The 17,370-nt window shown below is 34.3% G+C and overlaps 2 long non-coding RNA genes across 2 annotated transcripts; one reads left to right on the top strand and one right to left on the bottom strand.

The window, feature by feature from the left end:
• Positions 1-9,280: 9,280 nt before the first annotated feature.
• On the bottom strand, positions 9,281-9,929 carry LOC136981862 (uncharacterized). Its single transcript, XR_010881791.1, has 3 exons — positions 9,827-9,929; positions 9,533-9,622; positions 9,281-9,452 (listed from the first exon to the last, which is right to left on the bottom strand). It is a non-coding gene; the product is annotated as an uncharacterized lncRNA (long non-coding RNA).
• A 558-nt stretch (positions 9,930-10,487) lies between these two features.
• On the top strand, positions 10,488-11,019 carry LOC136981869 (uncharacterized). The gene is made up of 3 exons (XR_010881796.1): positions 10,488-10,576; positions 10,653-10,742; positions 10,834-11,019. It is a non-coding gene; the product is annotated as an uncharacterized lncRNA (long non-coding RNA).
• The last annotated feature ends 6,351 nt before the right edge of the window (positions 11,020-17,370 follow it).

Here is a 17,370-nt window from a genome sequence, read left to right as displayed (position 1 = left end):
ATGAACTTTTCTATTGTAGTGCGTCTGCCTCGTACTGTATGTGTTCCCCATGCCTCTTTGCATAACCTTTGGTTGTGTTTTCACTCATGCTGAGTCAGGTACCTCCTGTTGTTTTCATGCTCTTAAGAGGTATCCTTCTGTATCTTACTGCTGTAACCTAATTTAACCCTTATATTTGTACTACCTCCCATGTGTTTTCGCGTTCGGCAAATCTTGCCGTCCTTTACTATTGTAATCCTTATTACTGTCGGTTCCTCCTATGTATACTGTGCTCGCTGTGTATGTTGTTTATGCTTGTCGCGCCATCTTGTACATAGTTTTATATTTTTCTCTGTTTTTATCCATATACTCCTTTTGTATTCATCATGTATTTTGTATTTTTGTTATTTTAATAAATGCGATGCAGGCGCCTTGAGCTCTCATCTGTACCCTGACCTTATCTTCATCCACTTCTCTTCATCACTCTCCCATCCTTCTTTCACCACCTTTCTTACCTCCAGGTTGTACCTCTGAGTGAAACCTGGAGCCCCCCTTTTCCAATTATTATTATTATTATTATTTAAAATACAGTTTTCATAAATTTTTTACTTTTTCATCAAGAATTAAATAGAAATAATCTTAAATTAAAATTTCCATTTAACTGTGAGGAACCAAGAGTATATAATGTTTGTATACCACTTAATCGGCTACAGGATGGTAAATCCTGCTCACTTTGTTACTGGCTTTTTAATAAGTTAAAGATGTTGGAGACAATAAAATCGCAAAATTTTCGTCTCCGTCAGGATACCTGACACTAGTTAGAACCATTGTTTTTGTATTGCGTTGTAACTCGCGATATAAGTTATAAAATAAATCCTAGAAGGCGGGCTTTAAATATCGAGTGGAGAGGAGTTATAATAAGGTTTGTTTATAACAAATTAAATGTCCGTACTTAATCAAAAAATTAGACAAGAAGTTTACAAATAATAAAAGAATTTAATAAGTGAAACTATAATAACTACAAAAATCTGGATACGTAAGTCAAAGTATTATAAATCGAATCTAGATAACTTATACCTTTAGAACCGAGAGAGAGAGTTCACAATATTATTTAAATATAATGCCTCTGAATAATTAATTCATTCCATGGAGTTTGTATGAGTGCTTGTATGGAGATCAGGAGGAGACCAGGCACAAATTTAAGATAGATGGCGATTACGGTAGAATGCGCCCGGAGTTTGGTGCGTAAACTCTTTTTATACAGAAACTATCTTCCAATGGAGAATAAGTATTTGGACTATCTGACGGGATGTCAGGATGAGCCGTTTTGTTAGTCAGCTATATAGTCATAGGAGAGACAAAGATCTCTCTCAGGAACTAAAGACCCAGATGTTACGAGAGCATCCGAAAATGTCCCTAATTGTTTAATGACCATCAACGTGCAACAAATCACCGATTGGCGGTTCGACTCTAGCGACGTGTTGGTCATCAGTCGAAGTGGATGGTCTACCGAAGTACGGTTCATTTTTCATGCGATCTCTGCCTTCTTCCAACAACTCGTACCATTCAAAACCTTCTGTTTCTGATAGATAATCTTTAACAAAGGCTTTTTGTAACATTTCCAACGTGTGTGTAGTAGTAATTATGAGGCGAAAACAAGATTTAATGCACGTTTTCCGCTCGATTACACTGGACATTTTGAACAATCGCAGCAGCAGAAATTTTTCACACGCAAACAAAGCGTTTATTTGCAAAAAAAAAAAAAAAAAAAAAAAAAAAATAGACAGAGACGTACGGATTGCTACTAGACATCGATGAAAGTCGTAGTAAACGAACAAAAACACGTCGACGTGCAAACTTTAAAGGAACCATTTGATTAATGTAATATACAGAAATATATGGAAACGAAAACAGGAGTTAAATACAGTAAAACTTGCCTAAAACGGAAATTTCCTACACGTACGACTTTCGTTTTCTCAGATTAATTCGTGTTAACAGAAAATAAAGTTTTTTACAGCGACGATTATAGAAATTCTGCTACATTATCTTAATAACGCTTTAACAACACTCAGAATCAGCAGCTTACTAGCGTCACAATAGAAATAGCGTTTCAATTTTAAACGTACCTTAACTAACTTCGAACGTTTAGTGATTGTAAACATAAAAATTTTGACGTTGATTTAAGATTATTCTGTTCACACGTTTTTGTTTAAAATCTTTTCTGAAAAAGTGGCCATTGTTTATGAATGATATATTGGCGATTCGACTGTATTTATCGAACAGCACAACTGAAAAAGTTTTAAGAAAAGTTTCCTGTCCATTAAATCTGCACAGATTCCGAAACATGTCGAATACATTCCACTGCGATTGTCATTTTATGGGGAGATATGGTAACGCAACTCGCGGACGGGCAGCAAGGAAAAAAGTCTCACGGGTGAGGTTTCAATATGAAACTGACCATCATTCAGGTGTGAGACACCTGAGAAAACTCAATGCCTCTACGTCGTTGGACAGGTCAGAACCCAAGACCAATCTATCGGTGTTCAGAGGTTTCATAAACTCGGACACTAGTGGGTAGAGTTGGTTTTTAACTAGCTTTATTAATTCATATATAACACAGATATACACAATTACATAACTCAATACAGAGTATCAAATGTATTATTAATATTCGACGTTTAAATCTCTGTGTATGGCGCATATGCATGTATAGTTTGAGTCGCCAGACCTTGTAAGACACGCTCCAAACCAATAGTTCAAATATTCACAACTATCAAGACAGTCTTTTACAGTAAAATTTCCAACGCAAGAAGCAATATACTTGATGTATAATTCATCGAAATCGCCTGAAAGGAATATAAAAGCAATAAATATTAATGCAAATTTAATTAACACTATAATTATAAAAAAATGTTTGTTGGTTTATTCCGGCAAAAGGGGTATGGGAAAAACGTTACTGTGAAACTGGCCCCTATTTTACAAACGTGAAGCAAACATAGAAAACTCCACCTGGTCAGGCTGTAGGAGAGTGGCGAACCCAACATCAACTACAAGTGTTTAGAGATTTAATCCACTCGGCCACTAATTGGTTATAACACACAGTTGATTATAAGATCAAAAATTTACATGGTATTGAAATTTACCATAAAAAATTATATAATAAAATCACTTGTTATTGGTAACGAAATCAATTGAAAAGTGATCAATGTCACAGCATTTATTCACTATTTAACAATTTATAGGTGCATGTAACAATACAATAATTTTTATTACTATTACAACGGAAAATCAAATATTTCGTGTACGTTTTGTAGACTATCTGCCACTTTTGAAAGTTGATAATCCTAGAGAATTATCATTTCATTGAGCCAAGATATTGTGCATCAAAGTATGAGCAATAAAGTTATTCTTTATTTTAGATCTCTATTGTACTGTACTGTACGTAATCACAAAAATACTTGATATTTACTACAACTTGTTTACTTACTTATACCCCAATATACAACGTATTGTTTTAATTGTATATGAGAAAGAGAATCAAAAATCAAAAGGGGGTAGGAACGTATGACAGAGCTTTGGTCACACGACGAATAGATAAAACTGAACGAAAATGTTACTCCTATTGGTATTAGCTTATATTAAAAGAGTAATTTTGAACTCAAAATTATTTTAAAACATCATCTCCCTCCCAAAAAGTTTATTTGACTTATCACTCGCACATATCGAACCAGGTCAAGTTGTTCTCTTTGTGTTCGTACAAATACCTATGATAAGCATGAAAAATGCCCATTACACGTTCTAATAGTACACGGGATAACTGGCGTAAGAATGTATAGGGTAGGAAAAGTAAACGAAAAATTACACTCAAATACTAAATGTAAAGATCGATGTAGGCGTGTTACAGCCAGTAGTCGCTTATGCAGTTATTTCTTTAATTATATAAAAAGAATTCTACCTATTAACCAGTAAATAACAATTTATTAAGCGATTTTATTTCAATCATGACTAGAAGCCAGTTAATGCGTCAATCTGGATTCAAGTCCGGTAGATTTAAAAAACTAAAATAGAGTAATATCACCGTGCAATATGGATTCGAAATCGCATCCCCTTGGACAAAGAAAAACATTCAGATGACCATAATCTATTAAGTTGATCCTACATAATTACACGGACATATCTGATCATGGCAATACGAAATTCAGCATCGTTTCTCACCCCTTCGCTTATATTAATCGATTCCATTGAGGGTCAGGCCAACATGTAATGAGTATAATTTGTGATAAACCATAATACCTGATGGCTAGCGTTAAAAATTTAATTATTTAAGTGGAAATGTAAATAATTTATTAATGATTATTTTATTTCTCATATAAAACCTAATTGTCATCTCTTCATAAAACCACGACCAACGGTCGAGGATTCGGGCCTCGTGAAAAAGTTGGACACGTGAAGTTTACCCATTAAATCAAAAGCAAAAAGCTTCATATTCTTAATTAAATATGACACAGTAAATTAAGATGTTGTTAGTTTGTTCGCTATGTATGCCTAAACCGTTCGACCAATAGGGCGTACACCTTCTGAAACTAATAGGTTTCACTAACTTAGGTTAGCAACTACGATTACGTGTGGGACCATCACGACATGTCTAACACAAATCACTTTTCAAATATTAATAGTAGACCAGTATTAACTAGTAGTTGTTGACCGTCCTGTCTTGCAGGAGGAAGTCAACTGCTTTTGGTCGAATTACTTCAACCCCCTTCGGTAACAGTCGCTTTTTTCTATCGGACCAACGGTATGGTGACACTCGAATAGGAAAATTACATAATTCAATGTTACCCGCCAGCACAAAATATGATTTAAGTGGTTTTTGAAGATGCCGAGTTTAAATATTCGGTCCGTTTTTTCCGAAATTAGATCGGTTGGCAGTTACCATTTGATATTCGACTGTGAATGGTATTGTTTCTTAGAGTTAATATTAGAAAATATTATGTATGACATCTGGAAATTTAAGATATATTTTTAATTCCTGGGTATCTGACCATTGAATTTGAACAGTGATTGAAATTAATGGATAATTATACGGATATAAAATTCGTGTAATTTGTGATTTTTTTCATTCATGTCCTTTAAAACAGCATATTGGGCTGCAATTTCAAAAAGTTCTAGAGCTATAACGTCTGCCTGTTTTTCCTTACTCTCGAGAACGGAATTAAATAGTCAAAAGACGTGACAAGATATAGAAGCCATAGGGGCAGGAGGCCCCGATTAACTATATACCTACTTCCGATGCGAACTAGATGTCCCTATATTTCAATTCAAATTTTTTTCCTGAAATTGTTACATTTCTTCGGCTCGACTTAACTATTAAAGGAAAAGTATGATATACAGGGATAAGACACTACTAATTTGAGAGAAAGAGCACATTTATATATCTATATATATAATCGAGACGAGTTGATATAATAATAATAATAATCAGCGCAGAGCCCAAACGGTTAGGAGTTGAAAGTTGAAATTTGGTACACAGTTAGGGTACGTCACGAGAACGAACACTAAGAAGGGATTTTTCCAAATTCCTCCCCACGGGAGAGAGGGACAGGATTAAGGCTTAACACTTCCATCAACAATGGAAGTATTAAGCCTTATTCCTGTCCCTCTCACCCGTGAAGTGTTACGTAACAATGGAAGTGTTAAGTAACAATGGAATTGTTAAGAGAAAGTGACGTGCAAGACGTAGATGCAGTTTTTTTTCGTTTTTGCGGGAAATCGAACATATTTTTAGACCCATCTAAAAATATAGGCCCACCCGCTAGTATATATATATATATTTCAATAAAATGAATTATAATATGATTAAAAATAGACGATGCCACAATAAATACAGTAATTGCTTCTTTAAACTAGGATTAATCTGGTATTTGCTCATAGGAAAAAGATCTTTGAATAAGGCTTAGCTCCTACTTCTGTTTCTATGTTTTACTTCTCTTTCGCCTTTAATTTTATTTTTTAAACTTATAATCTTTTCGTTTTTCTCCATCTTTAAATTCAGCTTTAAACAAAATCTTCCACATAAAACTCGTATACCTGTTATTTATGAAGATTTCGTTGTCATCAAATTACTTTAATAAAATTTTAAACTTTATACAATTCTTCTAAAGTAATTTCATGTAAACAGATCTTTTGCAAATAAAAACTAAAATAATATTTTTATAATCGTTGAAATAAAATACACTTCTGTATTCTTTCCGACATCAATGCATATAAGGTACAGCATGTGTTAAAGTACTAATATAGAGAGATAAATGAATAAAATTTAATAAATTGGGTAAATTTTACGTAGAAATTCTTGAATTTCGGTTATAATTAATGATATGTCACGTATAAGAATATATTGTGTTTCTCCCTTGTACAGTGATTAAAATTTATAAAGCTTTCGTATTATTTCACGACTATTTCAGAGAAATGTTTTATTATTTAAAAAAATGAAAAATGGTTGGCCATAAATATTCCATGTCTTATTACATTGTGTACATATGTATGTATATATACGCTTCCTCAACATTCACTTCGAAGCACATTCATAGTATAGAGTCGCATTCTCTACGTTTAGGATAACATCAAAAATGGTAAATTCAGGAGTACTCGCCTTTCTACTGATCTGTACTATTCTTATTGTAGCGCATGGTAAGACATTTTAAGTAAATTACAGGCAGGGAACATTTAATTAAGAATAAGAGGATTTTTGGTTGTGGTTTAATGGGATGCGGCAACCAACACGAAGACGATTTGCCAAGTAAGATGCCTCGCGGCAGGACTTTCTATAGCAAACTGCTCCCTATTTTGGTGTTAGAAGAAAACCGGAAAACTCCATCTGGCCAGCTCATTTTCCAGTCCCGAATCCTGAACCGGTTGGTCGTGGTCGTTGTTTTATCAATAGATGGCAATTAGGTCTAATATGGAAAATAAAACAATCATTAATAGATTATTTACATTTCCATTTGAATAATTAATTTTTCAACGCGAGACATCAGCATATCATGATTTATCACAAATTATGCCCATTGCAGGTTGGCTTGAGCCTCAATGGAATCGATTAATATGGGTAAAGGGGTAATAAACGATGCTGAATTTCGTATTGTCATGATCAGTTATGTCCATGTAATTATATAAAATCATCGAAATAGATTACAGGCATCTGAAAGTTTTTCTTTGTCCTAGGCGATGCGATTTCGAATCCATATTGCACGATGATATTATTGTATATTAGTTTAAAGAATTTTTTTACTTAATTTCAGCACTTATTGAATTTTTTCATTTGAATTATTTTAAATGTTTGTTATAAATAACTTTTTCGTTAATTATGTGTGGTTTTTTGTTCTATGGGCACAAATAGAAAGTTTTATGAGACCCATCTGAGCTCGGTCAGGTCCAAGATGATCCTGGCCGAACTCACCGTGTGGATACTTCATATCATGGTAGAAATACAGGGGGCCCTCTTATTAAAATGCTACTTAAGAATTAAGAAGTAAAACTTTTATTATATAATTAAATAAATAACTGCATAAGTTACTACAGGCATACATCGATCGGTTTTTACATTTAGTATTTAAGTGTAATTTTTCGTTGACTATTCATACTTTGTGCATTCTTACGCTAGTTATTGCTTGTACTGTTACAACACGTAATGGGCATTTTCCATGCTCTTCATAGCTTTTCGTACGAATACAGAGTGAACGACTACGCGTGTTTCGATATATGCGAGTGATGAGTCAAATTAATTTTTAGAGAGGGAGATGATGTTCTATAATAATTTTGAGTTCAAAATTACTGTTTTCATAGCCGATAGGAGTAACGTTCTCATCAAGATTAATCTACTCGTAGTATGACCCAAGCTCTGTTATATGTTCGCATTACTTTTCATTTCGTTTTTAAAATTCAATGGCATCACTATCTTATATATATGGATATAAGTAAATAAATCGTAGTAAATTTCAATAAGATGTAATTTTTTAATCCTGTTATCAATTTTGTATTGTATCCAACCAGTGGTCGAGTGGATGAAACCAGTGAACAGTTGTAGTTGGTGTTGGGTTCGTCTCTCGCCAACAGTCTAGGCAGGCGGAAATTTCGGGTTTGCTTCAGATTTGTAAAACTTAAATAGGAGGCAGATTCCGCTAAAGTTTTTTAGGGAGACATCCTTTTGGCAGATTGCCCCATATAACCCAATAAACTTTATACTTATTGTATGAATGAAATTTGTATTGATATTTTTAACTTTACTTTTATGTTCCTTTTAGGTCAAGACGATAATGAATTATATGTCAAGTATATTGGTGCGTGCGATGAAAATTTTACAGACGAAAACTGTGTTACGAGTTGTGATTCAATGGACTATTGGTTCGGACTGTGCATTCAAAAGGCTGATATGTCAGGCTTTAGATGCATGTGCGCCATACACAAGTCTTTAAATATCTAAGATAAATAATACACTTGATACCGATAACATTCAAGTTCTCAATATAGTTTCAGAGAACACTTGATAATCTATATTCAGTTATGTAATTATGTATAATCTGTGTTATAAATGCATTAATAAAGGTAATTTTAAAAAGAACTCAAACCACTAGTCTCCGAATTTATGAAATTTCTGAACACCGATAGGTTGGTCTTGGGTTTTGACCTGCTCAAGGACGTAGACGCATTGAGTTTACTCAGGTGTCTCACACCTGAATGATGGGCAGTTTCATATTCAAACTCCACCCGTGAGACTTTTTCCTTGCAGACCGTCTGCGTGTTGCGTTACCATATCCCCCCATAAAAAGCCAAAAACAAAATCTTAAGAACTAGCAAAACGTTTTAAAAGAGGTGCCGAGTTTTCTTTGATACCCGTTTTCTAATCAACTTAAAATTTATATAAAAGAGTGTAAGCAACGATAAATTTAAAAATGTAAAGTGCATGTATAATGGGACGGAACAACGCAAAACTTAGACAATTGGCAAAGGAAGATTTTCTACAAGAAACTGATCGCTGTTTCTATAGAAACGAAAAAACACGAAAAATCCCAGGTGGCCAACCCGTTAGTAATACGCGAACCCGCAAAATAATTCTATCAACTCTGGCAGTTGAGTAAAGACCCTCTCTTAGTGTTCAGGGTGGAAAGAGTTTAAAAAAACATATCTACATTACAGTATTTATAAATTTTATATATTATAAATAAATGTATAGTTTAAATTTAATTAAAGTTTTAACATTAATGAAATTTTTATTAATTTACAATTTAGTTTTATTCTCAATTTTTTCATATTTTTACTCTTTTAACCAATGTTAACACCGTGTGGAATGAGGAGTTCACACTTTTGATAGCCATACAATACTGGATAATCACATCTGTTGTTGCAGCACATTTCTACAAGTGTTGGTCCTTCTCCTCTATCAAAGAATCCTTCATAGTATGGACGATAAGCTGTAACTGAAATTAAATAAAGTTGCAGATATTTTATAGTACCACAATTAAAATCACGTTGTGATTCGATAGTGAAATTTACTTACGATTCCATGCTCTAATTCTTGAAAGACAGGCTTGAACCAACCATGAGTACAATGCGTGCCCACATGCTTGAACTTTACCAACTTGGCATGCTGTAAGGAAACACGAAACAAAAGTGTAAATATAAAGGTATATATTATTTAAAATTAATCCAATCTATAGCATTTTATAACTAAAATAATTTCCTATAGGAGTGAATTGATGAAATAAAGGCAGCACAACACAAGGACAAACTGATATATAAAGCATTATTTCTAAGTAAACATGCAATTTTTATTTCAGTAAAGATTTCTTACCGTATGGTTCAATGAGGACCGTACAAACAAGAAGAAAGAAGATAATTTTTCGTGAATTTATCATTTTCCCATCCATTTCTAATGCTCGTGAACAATCTTCGTTGCAAATGTGCTCATAAATACAAGCTTATATAGTAATAACGTAGCGTAGAATGGCGTATTATGTTTGATTTCTTTGTGTAATATAATATTTTTATATATAAAATAAATGTAAAGATTATTTTTAGAATTATATAAAGTTTAATAGACACGAATGTTTAAACGAAATTCGTATTCGTGACTATTTTGGCTTCTAGCAAAATTTTATAACTCTAGCGTAAAATTTATTTAACACCTAATTAGGGTCCAGTTTCCAATAGAAAGTCTTCAGAGAGGCATATTGCTCCCCTAGCATATTGCCCAAGTATTGCTTTTCCTTAACAGTTTATGATATTAAATTACACAGAATACACTTTCATTTATATTGGTTGTAACTGATACTCAGTTTGCCATTCTGTAAAAATTTAATTATACATTAAATATTAAATTCTATAAATTTCACAAGCTGCTACTGAAATTTTAACCGTACAAATGTATATGAAAATTTAATTTGTAGAAAGTCACGTGTAATTTAAATAATGACGATTATATATAAAAGTTTCCTTATGAACCGAGAAACATTCAAGGATTTAGTGCAGAAAATCATAATGGTGACTTCACGGTATATGATCATTTTTCTATTGTTTTGTTCCCTTTTGATTGTTCCAAACGGTGAGATATTTCTTAAATTTTATATGAAGAAAATCTAAATTCAAATAACCTTATTAATATTTATGTTTCTATTTAGAAAGTCGAGTGGGTAAAGTTCAAGCATGTGGACACGCACTGTATGTCTGGTTGGTTCAAGCATGTATTCCAAAACTTAGACAATGGAGATGTAAATTAATTCATTTTTCTGTATAAAAATTCAGTTTATTTTCAGATATGATGGAGTCTTACTCAATATATAATCTTTATTTAAATTATAGTAAACGAATATCGTCCATATAGTTACGAATTCTTCGATAGAGGAGAAGGACCAAGTCTTGTAGAAATGTGCTGCAACAACAGATGTGACTATCCAGTATTGTATGGCTATCAAAAGTGTGAACTTCTCATTCCACACGGTGTTAATATTGGCTGAATACAAAGAAAGAAAACCATTTATAAGAAAATTAAAAATTTGCTTACCAATACGGAGACAAAACTGCATTGTACAGTACAATTAAGTTTTAAAGTAAAAACAATTATTTATCAATATTTGAAGTGATAGTGTTTCATTTCGCTTTCCCGGCTCTGTTATACAGTATGTAACAGATGAAAAGTAAGATAATCGTTCAAAAAATAACCCTTCCCCTCGAGATTTTTACATTTTTTGGACTCGGAGGACCTAGAAACGTCGAGAAATACAAACAGATTCAGGAGTTTTTTTTTCTATATTTATGGATGTTAGTGTGTGTGTAGAAAGCACTATTTTCATCACTTTATTTGAAGCTTAATAACCCCTGTATATTTTGTCGAAAATTTCTGAAATTTTGCAGCGTAGTTTATGTATTAGGGTGGTTGATGCTATTAAATTTTGGTGGTTAAAGACAGACTGGGGGTGGGATAGAGAGGGATCGTGTGTCATATGTTGAATAGGGTGAACGATTTTACCCATTATTAGTATTACAATCTTTTTTTATGAAACCCATTCCTATCCTCAAAATAAAGCTTTTTTCCATTTTATAATGATTAAAAATATAAAAAAGTTTTTAATAAAAATAAAATTAAGAAATGAAAATTTGTGAGAGACCTGTCAAAGGAGCGGTGACTTTCGGGAGAACTTCCTATGGGAAAGTGGCTCCTATTTTGATATTAGACACTTGAAGAAAACCCAAAAAACTGCACGTGACCAGCTCGTTGATGAGGAGACACCCGAGATTAACGAACAGTGTTCAGTGGGGTATCCACGCAATCATTAATGGGAAAATTTAAAGAATGCATTGATATATAACGGGGCTTCTTAAACTGTGGGTCGCGCAATTGAATTTGAGTAAAATTGTCTACTGCATGTTTATGCAAAGCAGCATTTTCAGCATTGACAGTTATAAAATCAAAGCATTGGCCTACTCTGAAAACGTTGAAGTCGTCATGTATCCTGCATTATTAAATATTCTGCGAAGATTTAATTCTTTATGCGAAAATAAACAAGCTCAACCATCTTATTAGTATGCAAATCTCCTTTTGTCACTAATAAATGGTAAAATAATATGAATATGAAAGAATTATCTTATGATTTATTATCACCAAGCGATTTTATTTGTATAACTGTTTTAAATACCGGGGGATATTTGTATACGAAAAAGCGATCCTTGCCCTTTGACAGAGAGAAAAAGATGATAATTGAACCTATGGTGACCGAAGAGGCGATTGTTTTGTTCTTCTGTTTTAATCGTTTTTTTGCGCTAATTTTCCGTTAAGGGTATGCTTTTTTAATATATTTTTTTTCTCATAAATACAGTTATGTTCACTCAATCGTGTAAGAGGGCACAGACATTGTAACTTGAACTTTACCGAATCTCGAAAACGAAATCATGTACCCCCAATTTTATCACATTCTTGGATTCCTCACCGCGATTAATGGAAGATCGCTGTAACTCCTAAATAGGGGCCATTTACCCTTAAAAAGACTTCCTGGAATACATTCCCCCTAGGCAGATCGCCCAAGTGTTGCATTGCCATAACTTAATAAAACAAAAACTATCTCCCCTATGCACATGAGTATAGAGCTTACATTAAAAATTATTGATACAAAACTCTGTTAAGTGCATTGAACAGTTTATTAACTAACTTACAAATATTTATATTTAACTACGCCCTTACAAGAATTTTTATTATTTAAATTAATTAACAACCCCAATTTTTCGTTCTGCTACACACGCATAGAAGATCGGTCGATTCAGCCGAATAAACCACACAATTTCCAAAAGTATAGTTCTGATCTACACATGTTTTATGACAATGTTCAGCGTTCAGATCAGCATTGCAGACATGTAGATATTTCACTTCCACTTTTGAACCTAAATATTATTATATATAAATAAATATTTCTAACAACAACAAAAAAGTACAACTTGTAATTACTCACAATGAATTGTTAGAAGAATAAGAAGGAGAACAAACAAGACCATGCGAAGAATCGATTTCATGTTGATGAACTGTAACAAATGTTTTAATTCCACAATATATATATATATATATACAACATTTAAACACGTAAATATATATAGAGAAATCCCAAAATATGCAAAAACAAATAATTGTTATCAGATGGTTTAGCACGAACTTCAACAAAAGAAGTTTTATATTTCACTCAAATATTTCAAAATTGCAGATTTACTTGTTATCTGTTAAATTCGAACTTTATTATACTCGGAATCATTTTCCTTGTATTTATTTAATAAATATTGTATTTTTCTCCAAATCTTATAGGATTGTTAGAAAGAGTAGAGTAACGGAGTAAGGCAACACTTAAAAGGAATACTTCCTGGAAAGACTTTTTATAGGAAATTGGCACCTATTTAGGTTTCAAACTCTTGAAGAAAACCCCGAAAACTCCATGTAATCTGCCCGAATCTGAGACTAACGACTAGTTTTCTTTTTATATTAATTTTTGCCTCTTTTTGCACTGTGAACACTAAGAGGGTCTTTTTTCAAGCCCATTATGGGTTCGACCGGGTCCTCAATGAAACGCCGGGTGGTGAGAGACGAGGCCCGACATATCGGGAAAGGCCCCCGAAAAGCTTCTGGGGGTTTTTGACCCACCCGGGTCTCCTAAAATGGTAGGTTGCCACCGCTTGGCCATCCGGCCTTGTAACTACCAATCTTTAATGGTTTTTTTCCACTAGGCCACTGGTGGGCCAAATTATTAAAAGCAAAACTAATAAAGTACTTTTACCAGGAAACGAGCACGTAGTTTATTTCATATAAAACGAACTAGGTTTGCTTACTTGGTTGCTTGCCACTTAGAAAGAGAGTTTGCGTATGTATAATAATAAAATAAATAATAAACAATCAAAATAACATTATATAGAATTAATTTATTCTTAATGGCAATGTCTTTATTATAAATTAACACTAAAATGAAAAAGTATTAAATTATTAATGCATAAGTGTGTTCTATTTGTTGGAGCACTGTTTTTCATTCTCGTTAATTTGTCTCAATTCCATTTTGGTTAAACCCCAAATAAGCATCAGTATATCCTAACTTTACACCCTAAATGTGTTGGGACCACACATTAACTAATCAATCAATTACTTATTTGTATACGGGCCATTGCGGAATTTGAATGAATAAAACCCTACCATTAGTTTCCAGCAAAAGGAAAAAATACACAGGATGTTTAGTTTAACATTTATCCAGGCTCTAAAAAAGGTCTTTTCAGCATTGCATGAATATATGCCTAGCCTACAGGGCATTAAATCCAATTTGATATTTACAGAACGATAAATCAATTCTTTCAACAAAGGAACATGTTTTATTTGCATGGTTCTTCTATGGCAATAAACATTACCGTATTTTACGGACTATAAGACGCACCTGAATTTTGGAGGCAATTTTTCGAAGAAAAAAGTGCGTCTTATAGTCCGTAAAATACGGTATTTGTGAGCATCACATTTTTATTTTGCATTTTTGTTTTAATATTTACGTATTGCAGCGAGATTTTTGCATTATTTATGTATGTTTGTTCTTGAAGGAATTGATTTATTTTACTGTAAAGTCTCATTGAAATTATCATATCGTATGCTTATATTAATGTGCTTCAATGCTGGAAAGACCGCTTTTGCTCCTGGATAAATGCCAGTGTTAGCCCTATAGATCAGCGGTCGGCAACCTTTCTCACCTCACGGACCACTAAACTCACAATTTTGAATCCCGCGGACCACTATCATGAATTTTTTTAAACAATACAAAATCTGTAGAATAATAATGATCATAAAAGTTTAATTTTACTATATTAATAAGAAACTCGCGTGTTTAATTATAACAAATTAATGCAAGCCTGAAGTTCATTGCTGCTTGTTTGAAACAAGTTTATGGATTCTTAGCACTTTTCTACGAAGGACGACAATCGCACTCACGATATTGTTTATTGTCCATTATTTATTGATAGCAGTCGCTTCGTATTTGATTTTAGATTCGAATAAAAAACCCCCAATATGTGAAAAAGTAACTAAGCGTTTTGCATTTCTTTCGTAATACTTCACGTAACCTTCTGTTGATCAATGTCCAAATTTCTCCACGGACCACCGGTTGCCGACCGTTGCTATAGATGCCCTGATAACCCGCAAAAGATCGAGTCAGTTTTTCAGAAGCAGATGTGTTAATTTAATTTGTTTTTTCTGCATTTGAGGTTATTTTCTTTTTTTGTTTCTTTACATTCTAGCCCGAATACACCGCTAGTATTCTGTCCTGTATGATTTTATTTGTTAAGAATCTGTCCACAGCAGCGCCGCTAGCTGTTTGAGTGCCCGTGTGCAATACCGATTATGCCGCCCCTGTTTATCTACGACTACCTACGCTGAGCTTGCCAGCAATACCAATTTGCCGCCCCGTGGACGTGCCGCCCGCGTGAGGTGCACGCCTTGCACGCCCGCTTACGGCGGGCCTGTCTGTCCCTGTGGGATTTTATCCGGTAGGATTCTGTACATTAGCATTTGGTCTCGTAGGATTTTATATAGAAGAATTCTATTCGTTAGGATTTTGTTTGGTGGGTTCTGTAACTGAACCCTTAAATTTGTAATAACTTTTCTATATAAGAGAAAATTCATTATTTTTAATTTAAAACACTATTTATGTAAAATTCTATTTTTTATACGTAATTTACTGAAATAATAAATATGGAAAAGAATGACAAGATTTTGATATATTATATTTAAAATAATAGAAAATATTTTAGTGAAATTGATATTTTATACTTAATTTTATTTCTTCTATTTGAAAAATATCGAGTTTCCATTTATGAAACTTTTGTAACGCTGTATGTGTATAATCGATATTCATTTCTTCCCGTACTAGTCCTTTTAACTTGATCATATATAATGTAACTTAGTCAATGGTGCAGTTTGTTCATGCTATCAAATGAACCAGATCAAAAATTTTTGCTCTGAAAATATACTCATTGCCATAAAAATTAGCGTGCCAAGAAAGGGTTATCGTATCGCTAAGAAACTTGTCACGCAGATAAGTCTCAAGCAGATATGGAAATGGTTAGAGTTATAGCGTGATTGCTCATTGTGTAATGCCAGAAGAAATCGTTAGAGTGAGTTTCCCTTGGCTTATAAAAAGCACGCTGTCTGTAGTTTTACGTGTTGCAGAGGGACGTTGTATCACTGGAAATACGTTTACGTCGCAGTCGAAGACCATATGAACAACTAACCGAATTTGGGAGGGGAAGGATCATCGGGTCAAGAGAAGCCGAATGATCATCTCGCCAAATAACTCAACACCTAAGCCGTTCTGACAACACTGTGAGGAGGTGTTGGGACCAGTGGACTAGAGAGCTCGCAAACATGGCGCCCAGGCTCAGGACGTCCTTAGCGGATTACTAGCCGAGAGAACCGCCTGGTCTTCCGGACATAGGAGACTCCTGGGTGAGGAGCATTTGTTACCACAGTGGCCGTTACGTGTGCTGCCATTGACACCACCCATCGTCTCCTTCGTTTGGAATGGTGTCACTCCCGACTGAATGGACCTCAACCGAATGGAACCCAGTCGTCTATAGCAACGAATTCAGATTCAGTTTGGGCACTGACGACGGCCGTGTTCTCCAGACCCGGTGGAAAACGCCTTACTCCTGCCTACATTTTGGAAAGGCACACCTCCTCCCACAGCTGGCGTAATGATCTGGGGTACCATCGCATACGACAGCCAGTCATCCAAGGGCCATGACAGTCCAGCGGTATGTTAGTGACATCCTGCAGCCTTGTGTGTTGTCCCTCGTGGCAGTGCTCCCAAGAGCCATTTTCCAACAGAACAATGCTCGACCAAACACAGCAAGGATGTCACAGGACTGCCTCGCCATATTGCCACACTTTCTCAGGCCTGCGCTGTCCCCCGATTTCTCACCGATCGAACATGTCTGGGTTCATCTGGGACAGCCTAGGAGTTTGGTCGAACTAGGGGATCGCTCGGAGCAACTGTGGATTGAGATACCGCAGGACACCTGTACGCCTCCATGCTCGCCCGTAACGCATCGTGTATTCACGCTAGAGGTGGCTCAACAGGGCAGTAGAACCTCTTTTCATTTGTAGTTTTTTCTGCAATAAATGATCTTTTTGCTTTCATTTTGTAGTCAACTGAATTTATGCAAAATTTTAGCACAAAATTTCAGCACATTAGCTTATATGGTCGCTCAAATAAAACGAATAAAATCTTCATTAAGTTTGACCCCACTCAAGATATGACACATGATCCACTCTATCTCATCACCCCTTGACCTTTAACCATAAAAACTCAAAAACATCAATGCCACTAATACGAA

The sequence above is a fragment of the Centruroides vittatus genome, unplaced genomic scaffold, assembly GCF_030686945.1.
Source record: "Centruroides vittatus isolate TY-2023 unplaced genomic scaffold, ASM3068694v2 contig_799, whole genome shotgun sequence".
Taxonomy (NCBI): domain Eukaryota; kingdom Metazoa; phylum Arthropoda; class Arachnida; order Scorpiones; family Buthidae; genus Centruroides; species Centruroides vittatus.
This window is presented reverse-complemented; position numbering and strand designations above follow the sequence as displayed.